The sequence below is a fragment of the Budorcas taxicolor genome, chromosome 12 (genome assembly GCF_023091745.1).
Source record: "Budorcas taxicolor isolate Tak-1 chromosome 12, Takin1.1, whole genome shotgun sequence".
Classification (NCBI taxonomy): Eukaryota; Metazoa; Chordata; class Mammalia; order Artiodactyla; family Bovidae; genus Budorcas; species Budorcas taxicolor.
The window spans coordinates 74,593,158-74,619,411 of record NC_068921.1 but is presented as its reverse complement, the minus strand read 5'-3'; the positions used below and the strand labels follow the sequence as shown (position 1 = coordinate 74,619,411).

The 26,254-nt window shown below is 43.6% G+C and overlaps 1 protein-coding gene across 4 annotated transcripts in view; it reads right to left on the bottom strand.

Annotated features, from left to right (window-relative positions):
- The window catches only part of MBNL2 (muscleblind like splicing regulator 2), a 166,397-nt gene extending 154,720 nt beyond the window's left edge, over nt 1-11,677 (bottom strand). For all 4 annotated transcript variants that reach the window (XM_052650271.1, XM_052650273.1, XM_052650269.1 and 1 more), the window contains exon 1: nt 11,506-11,677. The gene's annotated coding sequence lies outside the window, so the exon portion shown is untranslated. The remainder of the gene's footprint in view (nt 1-11,505) is intronic.
- Nucleotides 11,678-26,254: the final 14,577 nt, after the last annotated feature.

Sequence of the window (26,254 nt, the reverse complement as noted above, 5' to 3'; positions counted from 1 at the left end):
ACTTCATTCTCTTCATAAAAAGGTTTAACTGACTTGATGCACATAAAGCTCTTAGCAGAGGGCTTGGCATATAGTAGGCACTCAATAAACTCAATAAAGACTTGGTGCCTTTTGGCCCTAAAAGGTTATTGCGTAAATTAAAAGTGCATAAAAGTACTGGCCATCTGTGTGTGGACTAAATGGGCAGTTGGGCAGGGCAGATTCCGCTAAATCAGGTTAGCGGGACTCCTGGCCCAGGAAAGAGGAGGCCCTAGGCTGAACAAACAGAAAAATGAAGCCCTCAAGGGCAGGAAAGAAAGACGGACAGGAAAGAAGACCTCAGACTGTCCACGGTCAGGCCTGGATGTTCACTGAAGCCACCACCTAAGACAGCTGCCATCTCACTTAATGTTTTTACTCATTGCACACAACTTCAGAACTAGCATTTTTTAAATGTGATGTTAATTGCACATAACATTTCCTCTATACTCTTTCTGTTCTTTGGAGGAAGAACCAGCATTATCTTAAGGGAAATGCTGAGCTGCTCAGGGGTCCCCAGACTGATCCACTGAGGCTGTCAGAGCTCCAAGCTCCAGCTCTGACCACCATCAAGAGGAAAAAGTCTACGGCTGATTTTGAACACGGATATTTGGTAGGAAAAAAATATCTCTGGAGCAGACGTGTAAACAGACACACCAGCCTTCCCTGGAGGCGGTGAGAAGTCTCCTAGGGAACTGGTGAGAGTCTGTGTCCACAAAGAAGAGACAGCCATTACGGGCACGGGGGCCATCCACAGACATCGGCTGCTGTGACCACAGAGATGCTAGAAACGCCAAAAGGCCATCTTCACAGCCTGGACCACAGCAGCATCGTGGCCAGCCTTGTGGGACAGACTCAACCTTAGCTCCAGTCTGAGCTTGGGCAGCCTAGAAAGGCCTCCTGTGTGGAGAAGGCAGGTCCTGGCCCTCAGCCCTGCAGAGGCTCCATGAAAACCGTCTCAGACTCAGAAATCCACCACTGTCGACGTTTATGCCAGCAAAGTGCTCTAGAGCCTTTGGGACAAGCAAGGAAGGTCATCTTCCTCACCTGGCACTTTGTTAGGCATGCAGAATCTCGATTCCCATCCTGGATGGACTGGATCAGACTCTATCGTTTCACTTTAGATCCCCAAGGAAATGCTGTGCACATGAAGGTCTGAGGGGTGCTGCTCTGGCTTCCTCACCGTAGGCATGTGGGTACCGTCTCATTTTCTTCAAAGTAGTCTTTATGGCTGATTCAACTGAGACCTTGGAGCCAAGAATGAATGGACCCTGGGTCTTTGACAACAGGGAACCTAGTGTCCAGTGGTATCTCCAATCACTCTGGAATTACAGTCCTAACCAATTAGACCCTCAAAATGTATATTTTGAGATACAGATGCATACATGTTGATAATTGTTGGTTTTAAATGCTTTCTTTTGATTATTAGTGAAGACTCACTCTTTAAATATTCAAGTATTTGTGCGTGTGTGTGTATGTTGCTTTTGTTGCTCAGTTGCTAACTAAGCTAAAGAGTGTATGACTCTTTGCAACCCCATCGACTGCAGCACACTAGGCTTCCCTGTCCTTCACTCTCTCCCTGAGTTTGCTCAAATTCATGTCCATTGAGTTGCTGATGCTATCTAACTATCTCAGCCCAATGTGAAGAGCTGAGTCATTGGAAAAGACCCTGATACTGGGAAAGATCGAAGGCAAGGGTGAGAAGAGGATGGCAGAGAATGATATATATGATATATATGCGATATGATATATATGATATGGTATATATGAGATATGATATATATGTGTGTGTGTGTGTGTGTGTGTGTGTATATAACAGGAGATTCTTTGTATCCATCTGGTGTTCTATCACTCTCACCACGGCAGTGAACTGATATTTGCCTCCAGGAGGACCATGGCCTGAGCACTCACGTCAGAGAGGATAACTATGGCAGGATAATGTGCCGAGAGCCATGGAGGCTGTGTGTAACAGGCATATGCTTAACAGTCTTGGTGACTCATTTTTGATAGACGGTTTTGCTCCTTTGTGGGTACTTGTTTTCGTGGTTCTTTGCCACCTCTTACTCTCTTCTGGGCCCTGGCAGCCTCCCCAAGGCTCATCCTTGGTCATCGGCCTGCCTCTGCTGATGCTCCCTTCTTCTTGGACGTGGTGAGCACTCCTGGCCTCCACAATGGCTTCCATACAGGTGTGTCTTAGTTTACATTTGCAACCTGGTACCTGAGCTTTTCTCCATTTTACGTTGTCAGATGTCTATGGATGACCCACTTGGGTGACCCATCATTACCTAAAACACCATGGTCAGGACTCAAAACTCATCCTCTCTCCCTCTCCTGACCCCATTCCCACTTACTAGCCCCCTTTCCCATCTATCCCCATTTGCTGTTAGGATCCCACAGATATTTCTCCTGCCAGAAACTCCAATGTCGTTTTGGCTCTTCTAAACTCTCACCAGTCTCTATTTTTCCTTCAAGACACCTTTTAGATTTGCCCTTTCTCCTCCATTCCCCCACTGCCATTCTAATCCAACTCCTTTACCACATGACGTCTGGAATATTGCAGAAGTTTTCTGGCCCGTGGCATCACTTGTTATAAATTTTCTAACCTCTGACCTGATCTTATAAGCTCAGTTCAATCCTTATAAAGCATTAGATGTGATGTTAACAAAAATGAAACTCCTCCACATGGCTCTTTGAAAAGTGAAAGTGAAAATGTTAGTCACTCAGCTGTGTCCAACTCTTTGTGACCCCATGGACTGTAGCCCATCAGGTTCCTGTGTCCATGGAATTCTCCCGGCAAGAATACTGGAGTGGGTTGCCATTCCCTTTCCAGGTCTCCTGCCTTGCAGGTAAATTCTTTACCATCTGAGTCACCACAGGGCTCTTTAGTTCTTTCATATTCTCATTTTCCCTGACTCCATCTAAACTAATTTCTGGGTGGGAGGAATTGTGAGATTGGGATTGACATATATATATATATTATTGATACTATGTATAAAGTAGACAACTAGTAATTAGCCTCCAATTAAAATAAATAAATTTATATTTAAAAAAAGTAGAAAACTAATGAGAACCTACTGTGTAGCACAGGGAACTCTATTCAATGCTCTGTGTTGACCTAAATGGGAAGGAAATCTAAAAAAGAGTGCATATATGTTTCAGTTCAGTTCAGTTCAGTTCAGTTGCTCAGTTGTGTCTGATTCTTTGCAACCCCATGAATCGCAGCACGCCAGGCCTCCCTGTCCATCACCAACTCCTGGAGTTCACTCAGACTCACGTCCATTGAGTCAGTGATGCCATCCAGCCATCCCATCCTCTGTTGTCCCCTTCTCCTCCTGCCCCCAATCCCTCCCAGCATCAGAGTCTTTTCCAATGAGTCAACTCTTCGCGTGAGGTGGCCGAAGTACTGGAGTTTCAGCTTTAGCATCATTCCTTCCAAAGAACACCCAGGGCTGATCTCCTTCAGGATGGACTGGCTGGATCTCCTCGCATATATGTATAGACATAGCTGATTCACTTTGCTGCACAGCAGAAACACAACACGGTAAAGCAACTACACTCCAATAAAAATTAGTCAAAAAATAAACTTATTTCCCCTACTCCCCAGTATTTAATCCCTGTTCTTCAAAGTCCAGTTCTGCACTGGCCCTCACACCAAGCTGTTCCTCCTTGAGATAATCTTCCTTCCTCTAATTCTGACTACTGCCCACTCCAAACTTTTTGGATCACGTCCCGCTGGTGGCGCTAGTGGTAAAGAACCCACGTGCCAATGCAGGAGACATAAGAGACGTGGGTTCGATCCTTGGGTTGGGAAGATCCCCTAGAGGAAGGCATGGCAACCCATTCCAGTATTCTTGCCTGGAGAATTCCATGGACAGAGGAGCCTGGTGTGCTATAGTCCATGGGGTCACAGAGTCGGACAGGACTGAAACGACTTAGCATCCAAGCATGCCACCCCATCAGAAAAATACTTCTCTGCAGGAACAACCATCATAAGGTTATTTACTTTTTAAAAATGTTATACTTGCATAATAATATTAATATGTTACATACATTATGAAACATACATGGAAACTGACATTTTAAAAGGATGAGCTAAATAATATATAAGATGCTAAGTTCAACTGTTTCTTTTCCTCACCTAGTGAATGATCTGACCCTAGGCTTGGGGAGTAGACATCTCATTTTAGAAACTCTGATCTAGACAAAGTACATCTATTCAGAGCCTCTTCTCCTTGAAGTATCATCTACTTCTCCAGCCCCAAAGCAGTTCTACATTTCTGAATTCCCAGAAACTTTAAAATTATAAGTAGTAAATCATTGATGTAATATATACATCACCAATACTTTTTAGTTGATTAATTGGAGCTTGCATCTGAGATGCGAGAAATTTATAGATTTTTGCAAACAGTTCCATATCTTAATTAAAAACACACTATCTTCCCCAAAATTGCTTGGGTTGGGCTCTAGTCCACATCACAACATCCACTGCAAGAAAACTCCAAGTCAGACTGCAGTGTAATTTCATTTAAAGACTATTTTATCTCATTAAATATTGTTTGCTCAGATCCCCATAGTTTTGAGGATCAACTTTTCCATTTTTTGGTTAGTGAGATTTTTAACACATAGCTTAACCTCAATTAACTGAAAACTCAAATTCGGTTTTTAATTTATAAGATGGGGACAAAAGGGGACAAAAGGCCATTAAAAGATATGACAAGCATAAAAACAGAAATGATACATGACGTAAGATGCTGCTAGTGTTATCATACCCAGTATTTAGGTATCATAATGTAAACTATGTAAAGTATATCTGAGATTTCTAAAATAATAAACCTTCTTTCACCTTGAGCTTTCATTTCTTTCTGCAAATTATTTTTATCTTCTCAATCTTAACTGCTCAGATGAAAAAAACATAGTGCTCTCTCTCTATAGGACTTGGAGGTACGATTGGGTCTGAGTTTAAATCTTGGCTCCACCAAATACTAGCTGTGGGATCACTGGTGTGTTACAGAACCTTTCGGAACTTCAACTGGTCAGCGTTAACTTTGTAGTTCATGCGTGCGTGCCAAATCACTTGAGCTGTGTCTGACTCTGCGGCACCGTGGACTGTAGCATGCCAGGCTCCTCTGTCCATGGGGATTCTCCAGGCAAGAATACTGGGTGGGTTGCCATTTCCTCCTCCAGGGAATCTTCCCAGCCCAGGGACCAAATACACATCTCTTAGGTCTCCTGCATTGGCAGGTGGGTTCTTACTGGTGCCACCTGGGAAGCCCTAACTTTGTGGGGATAACATTAATCCGTGGACTTCCTTTAAGGTTCAAAATACCCAAGATATGTGTGTAAAACAGCTTATAACACTTGCCACTAAAATATTAATTTCTGCCCCCACCCCTCTAACAGGCTTAAGAGAACTCAACGAGATGTTCTCATAGGAAAATGGAATACTTTGAATTTTGGTTTCATTGCTGACTTTGGTTCTTCCCTGACCTGTAAGCCATTTACAACGATTTTGTGAATTTTATGTTCTAGAACACCTTCCTGCCAGTCATAGCCAGGCTTGCGCTGCTACTGTGTGGCTGGGTTGGGGCGTGCAGCCAGGGTAGGGTTTTTTTCCCTGATGCCTTCTGAGCAGTCAGAGCTGGATAAACGAAGCCAGCCATCCGCCCCTCCTGTTCCATGGCCACACCTGGCTGCCTACTGTACTAGTTATAAATGCCCTTGTCTGTGAAAGCATCTGAGGACAGGAGAAAGAGACGTGCACACACGTTCCAGGGGCACTTGTAAGTTTTTCCTGTTCTTCAAAATTCACATCAATTAAGCACTGAAAAAAAAAAATCAGTGAATACAATTTTTAAAAATCTGGTTTATAACTCATCTCTGCCAGAAGCTTTACCTAGCATGTCCCTACAGGAGTGCTCTAATTTTAGGCTCCCAGTTTCTAAACCTAGATTTGAACTGTCAATTGAGATAAAGTCTGTGAAAGACCTTTGTAGAAGGTACGGAAGTGTACATAGGCTAACCATTCTTCTGAAGGTATCTGCGTGCTGATCTATGTGGCTCAGTGCTAAAGAATCCAATGCAGGAGAGGCAGGAGATGCAGGTTTGATCCCTGGATCGGGAAGATTCCCCTAGAGAAGGAAATGGCAACCCACTTCAATCCTCTTGCCTGGGAAATCCCATGGACAGAGGAGCCTGGTAGGCTACAGTCAATGGGGTTGCAAAGAATCAGACATGACTGAGGGACTGAGAACTATTTTTGTCTTGTTTGTAAATGTCTTGTTTCCCAGTGAGGATGGGCCGCATGCTGCTCAGGCCCGTGGACCTGCACTCTCTTTGGTGTCTCCTGATTCTTCCTGCTGTCCTCTGAGGTGGCTGAGTTGGTAAAAATCCACCTGCAATGCAGGAGACCCTGGTTCGATTCCTGGGGTCAGGAAGATCCGCTGGAGAAGGGATAGGCTACCCACTCCAGTATTCTTGGACCTTCCTTGTGGCTCAGCTGGTAAAGAATCCGCTGCAATGTGGGAGGCCTGGGTTGGATCCCTGGGCTGGGAAGATCCCCTGGAGAAGGGAAAGGCTCCCCACTTGAGTATTCTGGTCTGGAGAATCCCATGGGGTCGCAAAGAGTCGGACATCACTGAGCAACTTCCACTTTTACTGCCCCAAAGATTTTCTGTGGCATCCAGCTTGCCTCGATGCTCCTAGACCTTAGACCCTGCCGATGTGCCTGCCAGGACCCACTGCTAAAAAGAATTCTTGAGGCTCCCTTACACTCTCTTCTTCTAGCTCTTCCCAAACTGGGTTCCTTCCCTCACAGCTTGTCAGTGCCCAGAGAATTCACATTAATTTGGATGTTAGGGTGAAAAACAAAATAAAACCAAAATTTTGTGTTTAAAAAGGAAATTGACTTTTTTTTTTTTTTTTTTTTTAAGTACCTATGTTTTTTTTTAAAAGGACAGGGTAGGGGTTATGGAATTTTAACTCTCCAGGGTCAGGAATCAGGTTTCCTGGCTGGTATGGGGACGGTGAGATCTCAGCCACCCTGAGGCTCAGAAGTGTGGGAGAGGGGCTAGGATTTCCTCTGGCTGATTGACGGATGAGGCTTTCAGATGACGAGCCCATGTTCCCCAGTCGTTTCAGGGCTGACTCTCAGCTTGCTGAGACTCAGGCGATTGCTCTCAGTGGCCTATTATTTTGGATTTGGACGGCAGCATTCCTGTATGCCTGTTCCTCATCTTACATTATTATGTGTTATTTAAACAATATTATTCTGAGAAATACAGCAGAAGTGAAGAAATTACAGATAGATATTTAAAACTCAAAATTTCTTCTCTTAATCCTCCCCCAAACACCAAAACTGTCTCCAAACCTACAATTAACATCTGATGGTTAACAATGTGAAATTAACATTACCCAATAAAGTTATTATTAAAGTCTTTGAAACTTACAATTTTGCATCGCTTCTTTCTGTCCTGTATTTTGAACCTACTCAGAGGCAGGTATTAGGTAATTGACTTGTTCTAACGAAACAGCAAAAGCCAGAGGAGCCAAGAGGTGTTTAATAAACACTTGTTGACTGATTGATGGAACAAACCGACCCAGGATCTCGGAGACAATGCATTCTTTGTCTGTGTACTAAGGGAACATCGGTGGGTCCATTTTTATTATCAAGCATTTCTGCCACATTGAAGGGAGCAAGCCAGCCAAAATCTTAACCATCAGCAACGTGGCTCCTGCTCGCAGAAGAAACCCTCTGGTTTCTTTCACACCTGTGTTCACTCTCAGCAACAGAGCCGGGCCCAGCTTCTGCTCAACAATGCTGAGCTACGGAGGCACACGCCTGACGCAAACCAGCCATGACGCCACCATGGGCTTCTCATCATGAATATCATCACAGCCACAAGTAACCGTTTGCACATTTAAAAAAAAAAATCCAACAAAAAACAAACAAAAGAAACAACTACATTGAGTAACAATACTGGAGGAAAAAACAGTACTGCAACTAATTTACAAAGCCCCACTAAGTCTTCCTGCCTCCTTCTTCTGCAAGAAAGCAGAGCATGAAGTACCAAGTTTCCCGTTCCACAGGTGCACATCTGTGCCCACCTGGTTCATTTCAGAAAGGATGCCGGGGCATGTTACATCTTTACGTCCCTTCACAGCCACTTCTCTTTCTTTGCTGGGCCTCCAGGTTGGGCTCAGGCAGGTTTTACAAGAGGTCAGTGTCCGGGCCCCTGTGCTGCTCTGCCCCCAAGCTCTGCGCTCATCTGGCCTGATGTTGGACATCCAGCTTTCTGGGTACTTTGCTATAGGCTGACATTGGTGCCTCCCACCTTTCCACAACACCCTTCACCCACACAAACCCGCCCACCTGCTCCCCAGAGAAGGCAGCTTTCTCTGCCTGATACGACAACCGCAATGGCTTGTGACCCACCAGCTCTTCTGCGCTGTACCTGGAGCTTCTCAAGACCCCAAACTCTGTTTTTAAAACCAACATGCCCTGCAGGCGTCCCACCTCTTCAGTAATCAGCATCCTTTACCACTTCCCATGGGAGCCACCTCCTTCTATGTTGATGATATGTTTTGTCATTTTGGAAAATGTAAACAAACCAGTACGTCTTCCCATTTTTTTTTTTAGTCTAGTTGACATACAATACCCATCTTTTCTTGTTATAGGCAGGAAGAAAGGAAGAGAATACACGCAAGCATGAGCCTCATCGGTCCCCCATAAGGAATTCTCTTCAACCCAATACCTAAAACGTCTCTCTTCTCCCAGTTTTTGCTTGGAATCGTGAGTACCTGATCTCGAGTCTCTATGGCACGCCCCGAGCGGGACTGGCTGGTAGCCATGTGATATTGATTTGTTTTTACCATAGCAACAGCAAATTAAAACAACTAGCAGGCAGAAGGCAGGCTGTTAACCAGGGACGCTACACAACCAGTAGATTTCACAAGCGTATTTTTCTCCCCTCCTCTCATTTTCTCTCTTACTCACTCCACTTACACACATTTCATACCCAAGTCAAAGCAAAAAGAGCACTAAATGCTTTGGGTACTACAAGGCCTGTGTCTGAAAGGATCTGGTTTGCATAGCTTCTAGTAATATTGCACAAGATCAAAGGAGAACACGCACACAAGCGACGCTCTGATTTTCTTGGAAATCGTATGTCGTGGTCTGAGGATGAATATCCCTAGAAAATTTACGTGAACATGACGTAGAGTGAAGGGTTCTGTATCCATGACTATGTATCTTAACACCGTAAGGCATTTTCCAGTTTCATTCATAGGGTGGTTTTATCCCTTTTAACTAGCTCACTGTGTCAAGAGACCAACAACTTTTTTTTTTTTCCTGATGCAAGGTCAAGGTCTCTCAAAATGCTAGAAGTATAAAGGAAAGTGTAGCAAGTATTAATCAATTCTATTAAGGGAGAGAAAAAACTGAGATGGTGCTTGTTAAAGGCTACACAACCCAAGCAGTCCTAAAGAGGGTGCAAACTAGGGCCGGGAACTCCCCAGAACTCCAGGCTGTTCTGATGGAAATTCTTTCCCTGAAAGGCTCCCTATTAAAAACTAACTGTCCCTGGATCGCTGTGACCAAGGCTGCCACTTGTGACACGGGGCGAAGAGCCTGCCGTGCCGGACTGCCCCTCCCTGGGTCCATCGACACTAGGGCATGGTGATCTTTCTACCAGAGGAGCTGTTCCCACCATCACTGCCAGCCGTGAACTTGGTGGCATGGCCTGGGTCCTAAAGAGTGGCCCCGGGGGAAGCTGGCAACGGGGCCCCTGGGTGGTGATGTCCGCCCAGGTGCCAAGAGACAGACTGCGCTGAGGGGACCGAGGCCTGAAGCAGAGCCAGTCCACTCCCCGCCACAGCCAGAGCCCTGCAGATAAACGACCTGCCCGACATGAGGAGGCAGGTAGGAGAAGATGCCCTATTTCTGCTGGAGAATCGGCTCGGGTTTTAGAAAGGATGGGAAAATGAAGACATAACTCAAGACCTGCCAAGGAAGAGTCCGAACGTTCCTAGCCAGGACATAAAGAAATATTCCTCTCCACGAGCTTGAATAAAAGAACACACAGCAGAAAATAGTTGGGAGATGACGTCAGAAGTTCTGGGCGAGTGTCCTGCACTTCTCCTTGAAAGTAAAAACAGTGGGTCTAGAAGAATCTACGTGGCATTGCCCTTATTTAAATGAGGACTTCCACTGCTCAGACAAGCTGGCTGAAGAAACTTCATCTTATTTAGAGGCTCTAAGAACCTCTTTATTATTATTATTATTATTTTTACTTTATTATCCTCACAATGCACATATTACTCAATCAACAAATATCTTTCCACTTAACCTTTGTCTTTTTCAAAGGCCAGCAGTGTTTCTTGAAGAACATTCACCATGGTAGTAGTTAGGCTAGTCAAATTTTTTTTTTCCTTCGCTTCAGTGCTTGCTAACTATTCTAAAAATGTTACACATTTATTGTAAACATATGCTTCCGAGGCCTAACAAAAAAGCACAGTTTCCTCATGCCTGGCAGAAATTTAAAACGGAAAAGGGCAGAAAGAATTCTTTAACAAATATATCCTTTCCTTCTCTTGGGCCAACTGTGTTAAAAATAAATCTTCTCCATCATTTCTCACTGCTGCTTCTCGGCAAGAAAGTTGATATGGTTCGGCACAGTGAAAACACAGCTTTAAAAAGCTAGCCTGCCCTCATTAAATTATTCTGTTGGCTGTGTGTTCTCATTAAAAATGCATAAAGATCAGATAATTGCAGTAAGCATTATTAACCCAGCTTTACTTTTGAATATAATGGTTCCACTTTTAAGCTGGAAACAAAGGCTCAGACATGCCAGAAGAAGAAATGTAAACATTGAACTACAGTATCGAAAACTTGTCAAAAAGCTACCTCTAGCTGGCTTGTTAAAATGTGCTTTTGAAACTCAATTAAAAGCCATGGCATTGGAGAGCTAGGTAGGTCCCTAATATCCCATAAGTCGATGTATTTTTTCTTTAAAAAACATTTCATCGATAATTATTTACCAGGAAGTTTTTTTCGCCCCCCCCCCCCTTAATCACGAGTCTGTTTTCAAATCTTAGGATCAATGCAAACTTTATTTATTCGGGAGCTAACTATGGCAGTCTGAAAAATTTTTTTTCTAGAACCAGAAAAGAAGAAGGCCCGCAAGAATTCAAATGGTTTCTGTTGAGTAATCAATGGTCCTATTCTTTGAAATAAAAACTCGTTTTATGCTTCACCCCAAACAGGCGGCAGAGATTCACGCTTGGCCATTTCTTTTTTTTTTTTTTTTTTTTCAAATCAAAACGTTACGTAAAACTCCAGGGTCCCCCCCTGCAAGGATTTCATTTGAATTAGTGGAACCCGGTTTCCCTGGCTTCCTGAAGCAACACACACGGAATGCAGCACACTGCAGCAAACTCTTCAAACATTCAGGGGGGAAAAAAAAAGGAGAGGCGGGGGGACGATTTCCCTACCTTGTTTAGCTCTGTCTCTCCTTCTCTGTTACAGTAACCCCAGGAACATCTGGTAAAATCAAGCGGCCGCGGTTTCTTCGCTGCATCCTGAGGAAGAAATTTCCATGTAAATAGTTCTCATTCCCTGCTTATTGTACTCTGGGAGCCGTCTGCCGTATCTGGAAAATTTTGCCTTCAGATGATGAAGCAAAGACAGTCTAAACTCTGTTGCTGTAAGCTGCAGCCCTTCCTTCCGACAAATCCCTCCCCGCCGCGGGCAGCCAATCGCCAGCCAGCTCGTCAGCGCTGCTCGTCTGAACCGGGCCCTCATAGGATGACTGACACAGCAACACAGCACTTGCGGTGTGTGAAAACAGTGCATCCATACTGAAGAAAGAGGAATTTCCCTCTCGGAAGAAAGCAGTCAGAGCCCCCAGACAAAGTGGCACATCATTGGCAGAGCAGAGAGAGGGGGTAGCTCCCCGAGAACACCCTTTAAGCCTAGCCAGCCCAGAGCCCGCGGTGGCACTGTCAATACTTTGGAAAAACACAAAACTCGGGCAGATTCAGGAGACCTCCAGGTTGTCCATGAAACTGAAGTCGCTATCCCATTGGACAAAGCATCTATCTATCTATCTATCTATCTATCTATCTATCTGTCTGTCTGTCTGTCTGTCTATCTGTCTATCTTTAAAGGCAAACAATTCCATGTCTGCCATGGAAATGAATACACCTTGCAAAACATTTGCATCTGGTTTTCACTAGTGAGGAACGTGTTAAGCCAAGTGCATAGTCAAAAGTCAAAACAGGCTTGTGTCCCGAACACAGTTTTCCTGTATAACATCTGTTATGGCCGTGGTTACTTACTGGAGCTCATATACCTTTTCTCCAAGTTTTCAGGCTCCTGGGGACCTTCAATTAAGGAATTCTGAACAATGGAACTGATATCTCTGCTCCACCCTTGGCAGGCCCCCCCGAGAGGATTAGGTGTGCCGTCACCTGACTCTAAGGTTCCTCACCACTTGACAAATACCGTGCACTGGTCCAGATCGTCATTAATGAAGCAACCATTAACCAGAGGATGTTTACTGTTGAAAACACTTGTCACGTGATCCTAGGGGCGCCATCAGGTGCAACCCCACAAAGGATAATGTGGAGGTGCTGAAGTTCCCTGAGATAAAGCAAAAAAGGAACAGAAAGGTTAGTAAAGTTTATTTATCTTCCCCAGTCAATGTTACTCTGTTTATATATATATATGTGGTGTTTAGAAAACATGAAAAGCACACATTTTCCTTCCACTAAACACAACATTTTGAATTTTGGGGGAAAACTTGTGTTATGATTACAAAGCTAGACCAAGGCAGGAACAAAGCCCCATGATTACAAAGCTAGACCAAGGCAGGAACAAAGTCTGAAAGGTTGAATCCTTGGCGCTATTGTTTATAAGTGATTATTCGCTGCATCTGTAATGAAGTGACAGATGGAGTGCAATGTAATTGTTTCTTTTGATTTTATCAATTTCATTTAAAAATCACAATATTTCATAATGGTTTGTAGGTTGTTTCTTTTAATAGAATACCGTACTTTATTCCCCTCAAATCTTATACTTATCATTTCATTCCAGTGTAAATCCATCATATACATAACTTGCAGGCTATCATCTACTATAATTTTTCTAGAAATTTAAATGATCTCTGTGGTTGAACAGGTAAACCACTATTTTTAAATATCCTTAGTATCATGCTGCATGTAAATGGAATATCACAGGTTTATGGATATCCCCCTCCTGACCCCCCTCTGATTATGACTTTAAAACTATCTTTCCCTTGATTGCAGTCCTCAAAGTTTAGTCTTCTTTGACTCATTCTTCTATTTTCATTCAGTGAAACTAAATCTGGTTGATTTTTTTCTTTCTAGCTAGTTCACAACTCTGACCTATTACCCAGCTAATACAAATGCTAATAAGCTAGCTTCTGAGATTCAAGCCTGCCCATGTTCACATTCCCCAGTTGCCAGACAGGTTTTCCAAAGTCGTGTGGTGTCATGTTCCTTTCATAGTCAAGTCTTCTCTCTATAAAATCCAAATGACTGACTTTCAAGGTCCTTCATAATCTGGGCCCTCCCTTTCTACCCAACTTTTTCTGAGCTGTTTTTCTAAGTACTTTCTGGTGGCGTCATGCCTGAGTCTCCATGGCTCCTAAAACCCATCTACAGACCTGACTCCCCAGAGCTTCACTCAACAAAATCTCCCCCAACCTTTAGACCTCTGCTTGAATCCTCTTTCTTCTCTGATGGTTTCCCTGCTCACATTGTCTTCTCTGATGTTCTCCTGTAAAAGCAGTCTGCGCTGTTGCTATACCAGACCATTAAATCCTTAGTGATGAGCTGACCTTTCCATCTCAGAAAGCTTGGCTTGATAGTATATTAATTTTACTGTATGTAAAGTGTCTATACTGTGGCTGGCACATGATTAACACTAACTGACGGTTCTTCTTATCTTAATTTCTATATTGTTCATTGCATGTAGCAAGATGCCATGCACAAACTTGCTGACTTCATGACTAGTATCTCAAGATTTGATATCATGTCCATACAATTGCACCAGCCAAGAATCTGGCAGTCATTCTTGACCCTGCTCTCCCCAACCATTATATGAAACCTATCATCAAAGCTTGTCAAGTTTCAGTAAGTCAGTTCAGTTGCTCAGTCATGTCCGACTCTTTGCGACCCCATGGACTGCAGCACTCCAGGCTTCCCTGTCCATCACCAACTCCCGGAGCTTGCTCAAACCCATGTCCATTGAGTCGGTGATGCCATCCAACCATCTCATCCTCTGTTGCCCCCTTCTCCTCCCGCCTTCAAGCTTTCCCAGCATCAGGGTCTTTGCCGATGAGTCAGTTCTTCGCATCAAGTGGCCAAAGGATTGGAGCTTCAGCTTAATTGTCAAGTTCAGCACCTAAATGTTGTGAAATGTTTCACTCTGCTCCATCTCCACCAGTGCAACTTTGTCCCAACTCTCAGTGTTCTTCATCATGACTAGTGGAATAGCCTCTTAGTGGGTATCCTGCATATATTCTTAATCCCTTCAATCCCTTTGACTCACATCAGCTAGAATAAGAATTTCGGAGAAGGCAATGGAACTCCACTCCAGTACTCTTGCCTGGAAAATCCCATGGACGGAGGAGCCTGGTAGGCTGCAGTCCCTGGGGTCGCTAAGAGTCGGACACGACTGAGCAACTTCATTTTCACTTTTCACTTTCAAGCATTGGAGAAGGAAATGGCAAACCCACTCCAGTGTTCTTGCCTGGAGAATCCCAGGGACGGGGGAGCCTGGTGGGCTGCCATCTATGGGGTCGCACAGAGTCAGACACGACTGAAGCGACTTAGCAGCAGCAGCAGAATAAGAATTTAAAAATAGAATTCTGATTATTCCATATTCCTTTGCTTAAAAAACTTTACTACGCACTGAACTGTGTCCCCACCCCCGAAATTCATATGTTGAAGCCCTAAGCCCCAGCTTGATGGCATTTGCTGATGAAACCTTTGGGTGGTAATTTGGTCATGGGTCTTCCTTGGTGGCTCAGACAGTAAAGAATTTGCCTGCAATGCAGGAGACCCAGGCTCAATCCCTGGATCTGGAAGATCCCCTGGAGAAGGGAATGGCAAACCACTCTAGTATTCTTGCCTGGAGAATTCCATGAACAGAGGGGTGTGGCTGGCTGCAGTCTAGGGGATCTCAAAGAGTCGGATACCACTGAGCAACTAACACTTTCTTTCACTTACGTCATGAGGGTGGGGCTCACATCATGGGATTAGTGTCCTCATAAGAAAAACCAGAAGAGAAAGATCTTTCTGCTCTCTCTCTTTCTCTCTCTCTCTTTCAGCCAACTGAGGACACAACAAGAAGGCTGTCAGAGCTCTCAGCAGAACCCAACCATGCTGGCACGCTGATTTCAGACTTTCAGCCTTTAGTACAGTGAAAAAATTAATTTATGTTGTTTAAGCTACCAGTCTGCGTGGTATTTGGTTACGGCTGCTTGGACTGACTAATCTAACCTTTGAACCCTTTTGAGTTGCTCTTAGGAAGAGGTGACAGTACTCTAAATGGCCCACAAGGTCTTGAGCTATCCAGCCCTTGCCTACGTCTCCAGCCTAACCAGAGGCCATTTCTTCAGGGAACCCTTCCCCAAACCCCAAGATGAGCTCAGGTCCACCTGTTGTTTTCTCTCGCTCTAGATCAGTGCTTTTCAAATTTAATACGCATGTAAATTCCCCCCAGGGATCTTGTTAACATGCATATCCTAGTTCAGTAGTTTTTAGGTAGATACTAAGCATTGCTAACAAGCTCCCAGGTGATGCTGCTGCTGCTGCTGGTCCATGGACTATTCTTTGAGTAGCAAGACTATAGATCTTGTTCACCTTATAGCACTTTTTACAGGACGCAGTGATCCATTTCTTTGGTTAACTGCTTAAGATCTGTCTTCTCAACCAGCTTGTCAGTGTCAGAGTCATCACTGCCTCTCCAGCATCTAAGCTAGAATATGCCTGGCACAGAAGAGGAGAGTCTCAGTAAGAAATGTGTGTGGAATGAATGAACTGATCAATACAATGTATTGCAGATCCAGCTGGACTTCTGCTTTTTTTTTTTCCTTTTTCTCCTCCTCCTCTGCTTTGTGCCTGATTTAAATCCCCATCACTTTTTGTCTGTTCTTCACCTCTCTGCCTCCAGTCTAGCCCCTCACTTCTCTCTCTATTCACAACACCACAACCAAACTCATCTTTTAAAAACACAAATTGAATAATGACATTACTGCACAGTCAATGACTCCCTATCACCGTCAGATTAAATCTTTTGACTGAGACTTGAGTAGATTCTCTCAACGCTCCTCCCAAACTCACTTCCCTCCTATTCACATCTAATAAATTTTAATTTTATTTCCTAGACTGTGTTACGCCCCCTCCCCCTTTTTATGGCCTTGCCCCACGTCAAGCAGGATCTTAATACCCAGACCAGGGATCAAACCTGCATGTCCTGAAGTGAAAGTGTGGACTCTTAAGCACTGGACCACCAGGGAAATCCCTCCCCTCTCTAATTTAGAGGCTGGATTTATTCTGCATGAAGCATCTTTTACTCCTTTTGCCTTCCTCAAATGTATTTCCATCCAGCAACATTTAATGTACTCATCACCTCTCCCAGGAAGCCTTTCCTGACTCCTGAAACGTCCCTGACAATTTGACATTTATTCTTCATAGCAATTATCACATCAATTAGCAATTAAATATGTCTTACTTGTTTATGTACCTCACTAGTTTCTATGACGGAGAAGGCAATGGCACCCCACTCCAGTACTCTTGCCTGGAAACTCCCATGGACGGAGGAGCCTGGTAGGCTGCAGTCCATGGCGTCGGGAAGAGTCAGACACGACTGAACGACTTCACTTTCACTTTTCACTTTCACGCATTGGAGAAGGAAATGGCAACCCACTCGTGTTCTTGCCTGGAGAATCCCAGGGACGGGGGAGCCTGGTGGGCTGCCGTCTATGGGGTCGCATAGAGTCAGACACGACTGAAGCAACTTAGCAGCAGCAGCAGCAGCAGCAGCCTTTATGAGAGATGTGACCATGTCTTTCTTACTCATTAGTTTATCCCAGTACCTAGAATATGTAGCAATATAATAGACATTGATTAATAGTTATTAAGTGGTTGAGGGCTTCCCAGGTGGCACTAGTGGTAAAGGACACCCCTGCCAATGCAGGAGACATAAGAGACGCGGGTTCAATCCCTGGGTGGGGAAGATCCCCTGGAGAAGGGCATGGCAACCCACTCCAGTATTCTTGCCTGGAGAATCCCATGGACAGAGGAGCCTGAGGGCTGTTTAATGGTTAAACGGATAAACTTTAAAATGTGCTCAGCTGCTAAGTCGTGTCTGACGCTCTGTGACTCCCTGAACTGTAGCCCTCCAGTCTCTTCTGTCCATGGAATTTTCCAGGCAAGAATACTGGAGCTGGTTGCCATTGCCTCCTCCAGGGACTGTTCCTGATCCAGGGGTCAAACCTGCATCTGCTGACTCTCCTGCACTGGTGTGTTCTTTACCACTGAGCCACCTGGGAAACCCCCACTTGCAAATAGCACTAGTCATTAAGTGGCAAAGGCCAATTCAGGGTTCAAGCAAAAAAAAAAAATGATAATGACAGAGACAATGGATTTGATCAATATGTTAAAAAATATTTCTCTAGACAAGGGAAAGTTGAAATATTATAAAAGCAAAAAAGCCATGTAGTCATGATCATCTTCTTTGTTGATACACCAGAGTTAGCAAGCGTAAAAGCAGGAGGAAAATTAATCTTTGATGATGTGCAAAATGGGGGTGATTGCCATAGAAACAAAGCCTTTCTTCGAGTGGAAATGGATAGGTGTCCTAGAACAGGTGCAAGTGTTGAGTTTCCGGAAGAGATGGTTAGAAAGGAGAAGTTTGTTTATCGCAAGAGGGAAATGAGACAGGACGACAACTTGCAGATGGGCCAGGTCCATGATAATTCAACCTCAGGGCACATTCCTCTCTCAGTGTAATATTTCTACTCCATACTTCCCTACTTAGTCCTTTAGTAGATACGGTTTTTATTGTCCTCTGGTAGGCTACCCGCTCCAGTATTCACGGGCTTCTCTGGTGGCTCAGATGGCTAAGTTCTCCTGCAATGCAGGAGACCTGGGTTTGATCCCTGGATTGGGAAAATCCCCTGGAGGAGGGTATGGGAACCCCCTCCAGTATTCTTGCCCAGAGAATTCCATGGACAGAGCAGCCCAGTGGGCTACAGTCCACGGGGTCACAAACAGTTGGACACAATGAGTGACTAAGCACATTTTTATGTATAAATCCTATTGGAAGTCGTTTGAGACCATGCATTTAAGTCCTGTTGTATCCTCTATACCGCCTAGCATGAAGTAGTGCTGAATTACTTTTGGTTGATGGATTTTTATTTATGAATCTGGAGAAAAGTTGCATAATTAGAAGAAATGGATAGGTTTTTTTTTTTAATATGCAGGTTGTTGAAAATGCAGCAGGAAATGGAAACTTTGTTCTATAATTGTTAGACAAAAGTTATAGTACTTTCAATTAAATTTATTACAAAAAATTCAACTGGTTCCTACATTTTCTCTGTAGGTCCAGGGGCAGCAGACTCTGGGAAAAATTAAAACTAACACTTCTGGGTTAAAAAACATGAACTGCCTAAAGCATGTAAATGAAATACTGTCTGAGACATCCTTTGCATAGAACATTGCACATAAATGCTTCATATATGTTAACTACAACTCTTATTACTACTGCTATTATCATCATCTTTAATTTCTAGTATTCTAGCAAGATTTCATTGAGGAGTCCATGTGGTTGTGGACTAGAGATTTCCAACCTTTCTTGGTTTGTGGCAGTATTTTTTTCACTGTGCCCCTAGGCCAAAGAAACATCTGATTGTTCTATTTATTAACTGTGTCCTAACAACTTAGTGTTTAGGTTTTCACAAATTTGTAGCTGACTGAAAAGTTACTAAAAAAAGTTTGAAAGAAAAACCAATATTTTTATTTCATTCTTGAATAACCCTAATTACTTATTAACGAAATGTGAGTGCCTACTGGGCACTACCTACTCAAAGCTTGCAATAAGATTGAAAGCACTGCTCTGGTTTCCTGCTCAATACTGACTTTTGTGGGGCACTTGCTTTTCTTCTTAGCAACTGCTAGAAGTCTAACTTTGCAAAGATATAGATATCACTGAAAGGAATAGAGTGTGAGTCTACTATTGGAATTGAATTACCTTGAATTAATAGCTTGCGGAGTGTCTGACAAATGTTAAATATGTCTATGTTTCCCCTGGAAATATGAAATATCCCATGGAAGGCCCTGTGTTCATGGCAGTCTCCCAGGGTGACTCATGGTTCAATTTGGGAGCCATGGCATTAAAGCAAGAGTTGAGATAGGTTGGCCGACATCACCTGTCCCCATGTTTTTTTTTTTTTTCCCCCTTCTGGTGTGACAGCTGTATCAGGCTTGTCCTGAGGTTCAAGGACATTTATAGTTGCAGAGACAAGGTCAGGACATGTCCATCCCTGAGACTGAGGGCTTTAAAAGCAAACTTCTAAGAAGTGGGTGAACCTTATGATCCTCAGAATTTCAGCTGCTTGTGGGTCAAAGGGAGAATAATGCTTTGGATCAAAGAGGATACTGATGTTCACAGGAAGAACTTGATAGTGACCAGTTGCCTTTCAAAACGATGAATTCTGAAAACAAATGCGAAGAGGAAGAAACAATGAGTCTTTTTCCTATAATCTCTCTTCGTTGAGACCACACACGTCTTTTGCAGCTCATCCCCATGGTTCTTCTAGGCCGGCTGCGAGCTGGCTGCGAGATCGCCATGCTTCCCTTCCATTTCCTGTTGTGTCCACCATAACTTGACCCTTCACTTAGAAGAGAGGGTGAGTATTCTTAGACCTTGTCTCTACCTTCTTGTAACCAAGTAGTGTGCCTAACAGAGAGAAGAATCCTCTGGACCTGAAATTCCAGAGGGGGCTGGCAGGCTCCCCTGCTGGGTTACCTTAAAGAATTTCCCAGCCATTACTCCTGCCCATCTTCTGCATGAGGAATCAAGCTGGATTGGGGTTTAATGAGAACTGGATGGAAGGACACCTACTTACTTGGTTTTACTTCCCTTTCTTTTCCATAGCACCTGCCACCTTTCACCGTAATATATAATCTACTTGATATTTATTGTTGTTGTCCATTTCCTCCACTAGGATGTAAGCACCCATGGGCAGGGAGCTTTTCCAGTTTTGTTCATCAGTATAGTCCAAGTGCCTATCACAGTACTTGACATAGGACTGATGATAAATATCCATTAGATAAATGAATAAGATATGAGAGGCCTGAAATGCGAGTAGGAAATTGTGCTTGAGACACAACCAGCAAAGTTGGAGTGGCACTTCCTGGGGGCCTTCCAAGGGTCATTAGTGAAAACCAGGGTTGAGTCAAGACCAATGACTGAGGGTGAAACTTTGTGCCTGTCAACAATGTCATGTCCGACTCTTTGAGACCCCATGGACTGTAGCCTGCCAGGCTCCTCTGTCCATGGGATTTCTCGGGTAAGAACACTGGAGTGGGTTGCCATTTCCTCCTTCAGGGGATCTTCCTGACTCAGGAATCGAACCTGCATCTCCTGCATTGGCAGTTGGATTCTCTATGGACTGAGTCACCAGGGAATCCCCAACATCTTTTAACTGGTGCCAGATCTTCCTACTCTATGGAGGTCCTCAACTTTGCTAATAACTTGTGACCAAGTTGAGACCAACATGTCCCCAGGGCTAACTTGCTGCTCATTTCTTGGGACCACGTTACCTGGATGTCCCTGTGGCTCCAGGACATCTTGGATAGACCATGCACTCCCAGCTGTCCCTCTTGTTCAAACCTTGGAGAACATTTGCCCAGGTTTTTCTGGCCAGCAGAGGGTCCTTGGTGGTTCTATAGTGACCTATGTGCAGAAATATCCTTCCGAATCATAACTGCATCTAAATTTTGTGTTTCAGTGAAAACACCAGGTTCTGGAAAATGAGTTAGACATCTCTTCCCTCCATCAAATAACATTCATGACAAGTGCTTCTCAGGAGTTCCCGTAGCCTTGGGGGTTTCAGAGAGCGTCCGTGCTGCATGAGAAGTCACTTAATCGTGTTTGACTCTGAGCCATCCTATGGACTGCAGCCTGCCAGGCTCCTCTGTCCATGGGATTCCCCAGGCAAGATTACTGGAGTGGGTTGCCATGCCCTCCACCAGGGGATCTTCCTGACCCAGGGATTGAACCCACATTTCTTATGTCTCCCTGAGTTGGCAGGTAAATTTTTTTACCACTAGCGCCACCTGGGAAGCCCTCCAAGGGGGAGGAGACAATTTATTAAATATTTACATAGTAATTACTATGTGTTGTGTACAGCACTATGAAATACATGCCATTACTATCCCAGCCTTATTTTACAGAGGAGAAAAGTCACCTGCACGGTGAAGGAACCTTTCTGGGGCCACACGGCTACTCACTGGTGGAGCCCATCTACCCCAAGCAGGCTGACTTCAGAGTCCATTTTCTTTGCCCCTAGTGCATGCTGGCTCTAAGTGTAACAGAGGAAAAAAAATCATACAGTAAATTAGAAGGTGTCAAGTGTTTAAAAAAGAAAAGAAGGAAAAGTAGGACGCGGTACCGGGCAACCTTACAATGAGTTGGCAGGACAGGCCTCCTTGACACAGTGCCCTTTGAGCTGACATTTGCAGAGGTGAGGCAGTGTGTCATGGGCTGCCGGAGGAGCCTGTTCCAAGCCGAAGATGCAAACTCCAGAGAGAACTCTGGAAGGCCTTCCCGTGGGAGGGACTTCTGTGCTCTGGCCTCCAGTTTGTCAGTGAATCCCACCCCTTGTTTCTTAGTTTTTCTCAGCTCTGTCCTGTTCTCTCTGTTGCTGTTTCTGTTGTTGCGTCGCTCAGTTGTGTCCAAGTCTTTGTGACCCCGTGGACTGTAGCCCGCTGGGCTCCTCTGTCCATGGGATTTTTCAGGCAAGAATACTGGAGTGGGTTGCCTCCTCCATGGGATCTTCCCGACCAGGGATGGCACCCATGTTTCCTGTGTCTCCTTCACTGGCAGGCAAAAGCTTTCCTGCTGTACCCCCTGTTCTCTCCTTACTAATGGCATAATCCCTTATTCAATTCAGTTCAGTCCACTGGCTTCTGTCTCTCTGACTTCCAACCCAGGACTCCCTTCGCTGCCTTCCCTCTGTCAACCATCAGAAGGGGAACAGATCTTTCTTTTGGCTTCTAAATGTTTCCCTGTTTCCCTTTTCACTAAATTTAGGCTGATTCATCAAATCATCATCTCATGCAGATAATCATTTGAGATCTCACTGTATATTCTCGATCATTAAAATTTCAAACTTATATAAAGTGTCCTGAATTTTCTTCAAAGGCCATGTGGCATGTTTTGTAATAAAAATTTTATCTTTGTTCAAAAAAATAATTTGTCCAAAGAGAAAGCATCTGGCTTTGTTTTATCTGCTACAGGAAAGGGATCATGCCACGGAGAGATTTTTTAGCCTTCCCTCTGAATCAGAGAGAAAAACAGGTTCACCTTAGCAACAGGATTCTGATGCCGATGTCTTCACCTCGCATCATTCTGGCCTCCTGTCACTGTGTTCTTTCTCTAAAATCTTAAACCTTTAAATCCCAACGCTTTATAGACCTCTGCATTGAAAAGGCTTGACGAGAAAGGAAGAAATCACCATAGTTAAATATTCACTGAGTCATAATCCTGAACTCTCTTAAGCCGGTCTCTTTTCTTCAGCCAAACAAAATGAGAATGGTTCCTTTTCGACTCACTCCAGTTTTGGCCATGGCTTTGCCTGCCTCCCTGTACCTCTCCACCTGAGCTGAAGCCCATGCGCTCCCTCTCTGTGCCCCCAGCCCGTCGGATGGCCAGCCTATCCAACAAGCCCGATCACTTACAAGTGTAATTATTTTATTTTGCAAAGCGGCCCAGTCCTGAGGCGATTATCGTGAGATTACGATCGTGGAGCCTAGGGCTGAAAGATATCTTACTCTGCATCTAGATTCTAGCCCCTTATTTGAAGGCGAGGAAACAGAAACACAATGCGTGGCTTTTATTAAAGCAGAAGAAATTTTAACCCTCTAGAAGTTTGTACTTCCTCAAAATTTCAGTGAGGATTATCACAGGGGGTCAGACTATACTCTGGGTACAGTATAGTCTAGTCTGTCAATGGACATGGGTTTGGGGGGACTCCGGGAGTTGGTGATGGACAGGGAGGCCTGGCGTGCTGCAGTCCATAGGGTCGCAAAGAGTCAGACACGACTGAGCGACTGAACTGAACTGAATACTATAGACTGCTTGGACCCGAATTCCCTGCCTCCCTCCCCAGGCCCTTCCCCATGATCTTCTCAATACACAAAAATTCCAGACACCTAACTGGCTGAATTATAACAGCCAGAAATCCTTCTTGTACCAGAAACTGGTCTGAAACTCCTCCACTTAGAAGTTTAAATGCTGACTGTGGTCTCAAAATAAATAACTTTTCAAAATTCATAGTTGTGTGGGATGGTTTAAGTTATGTCTAGTTATAGTAATACACATTTGTATAAATCGACAGGAGAAATTTGCTATCAATGAATAGAAAACTATCCACATACATATGACACTTTGGCTAACCTAGGCTCTCAGCTTTCAAAACCACAAGCTCTGCTACAAACACAAAGACTTCCTTCATAAGCTCTCATCACACATTAACTGTCGTGTTCCAAAAGTAATTTCAAAAGTTCTCCATTTGCTGGATCCCTGACTAAGAAGCACAGATGATATTTTTAATCTATTTTAATCTTAAAGCTATTTTTAACATAATTAAGCACTTATAACTTTGCTTTATATATACTTGGAGTTACATAACATTGCTGAGCTAATAATTTGCACCACACTTTAAAAAACTCTGCATTCTCAAGATTTCATGTTTAAGTATAATGAAGAAATTGCCTTTTGGTTGGAAATCAACATTTCCCTTTGAAAGGATTTCTTAATATTGAAAACAGCAAAACAAAAAATTTCTGACCTTCTAGAAATGTAAGCTTCACCAAATGGGCAATTAGAATGTGTTTTTCATACGGAATCAACTAATAAGTACTCGTTGCCCTAATTAAACTAACTCACACCCCAATATGAATTTTATCATTGTTCTGAGAGGAGGAAAAATGGGCTAATTTATCTTTATGTCTTCAATAGTGGAAAGATTATTATGAAGCACTCATATACTCTCTTTTGAAAAGTGCTTTACAATAACATCACTTCATACTGTTACTCAATCTGGGAGGCCACTTTCTTTACGTTCATTTTACAAGTAGAGAAACTGAGGCACCGGAGGATGAAGGCTTCATCCTGAATCTCTAAAGAATCTAGGTGGCTGGTGAAACCAGATTTTGTGTAAAAGTTAGGCCCTTCAGTGGCACAAATACTGTAGACATAGTCTAATCCTGAAACCTGAGCAAAGATTCAGACTCAATTGCCATGTTTTAGCAGAGAGGTGGCAAGTGAAATTTTGGTGAATTCTCTTGTTCATGAAGAGGAAAACAAAGGGGAAAGGGATTGTTTTGGAAACATGGAAATACAGAGAACTTCCTGAATGTTCTGAAGAAAACACAGAGGTTTAATTTTAAAATGCGTAATTAAATTACTTAAATCCTTTCTTTATGGTATTCTGAATTCATATCTTACATGTTTTTAGCTGCTTGGGTGGCCTGTTTGATTTTACTGCCCCCTGACTTTAAGAATTCTGCTTAGTGGACAAACCATATGCAGCTTGACAAATCAAACAAGTATTTTGTAAGTGCACATTTTCAGTTAGTTTACTTAGTCCCTGAGGTAAATGTCCAGGACCACTGTATATGACCAGAGAGGTTATGCATGGAAAATTTTCAGGGTGTTATTCAGGTGACTGCATTCTGCAGTCACCATTCATAAAATACATGCTCTGCTGGAGTTAGGCAGTACACAACCTGCTCAACTGTACATGTCTGTCCAGTTAACATCTTTAGATTAGCACTGGAGTGGTAGATGCCAGTGGGGCTGGTCACCGATTTGCCACTTTTAGATAATCTTTGTGTTTCTCCTCTGACTTTTTTCTAGTCTTCTGTAAATGCTTTCAGTGTTTTTTCATATCTTTCTCAAACCCCTGACCCATATACATCTACAACTGAGACTTCTCTCCACTGCTCCTAATAGCCTAAGGACTAGTAACTAGGGTTTCTGTATCCCAGGAGACTGATAAAATAAATCCATGAATCAGCTTTAACTTCTAGAGTTCTAGGAACAATCTAGTCCCGTTGTGCAATCTGGGCCAGGCTGCAGCTTCCTCAAAAGGTTCGAGTTCCAGCTTTACAAAGGAATCAGTAGTATGGAGCTGGTCTCACTACTTCACTCCCTAAGTCACAGAAAACAATCCCAAGCATTGAGTTCTACATTTATTCGTTGGTGCCATCAGAGCCCAAAACTTTCCCCAATTTTTTTCCTGCTAAGTACTGGTCTTGCATGATGATCTGGAGAAATTAAAAAAATGATTTTCAGATTTATTTAAATTTTTAGATTTGTTTGGGAAACACTGCAAGCTGTGTTGTTCACTTGGAGACTCACACAGTGTGTTAGCATATTAAAGGCTCTGAGAAGTCCTGCAAGAAATAAATTTGTTTAATTTTGTTTATGTCCAAGCTTATTTATTTTTCATAGCTCCTATCAATGTCAAGAATGCACTTTGGGAAACATTAGTCTACAGAATAACACGCTCTACAAACACTGCTTCTCTATATGATTTAAAACTTTCTCACCCTTACTAGTTAGCTAGTTTTGAGCATCCATGATAGTGTGCACAGCAGAACCTTGACCATTTACAGGTTCTCCCAAGCACCTCACAGGTTTTCACTGTAGAAGGAGTTGAGCGTCACAACCCTACATACAACAAAGAGAAGGAGGAACCTGGGGGTCCGAGGGACACAGAGCTGAATAGAGAGAAAGCAACCACAGATAGGTGACCAGGGGAACTCAGGGAAGGTAGCCCTGTTACCTGGTCCTGTTTTATTAAATCCGTCTTGGGTGGTGAGTTGCTCAGTTGTGTCCGATTCTCTGAGACTCTTTGGACTGTAGCCCACCAGGCTCCTCTGTCCATGGGATTTTTTTAGGCAAAAATGCTGGAGTGGG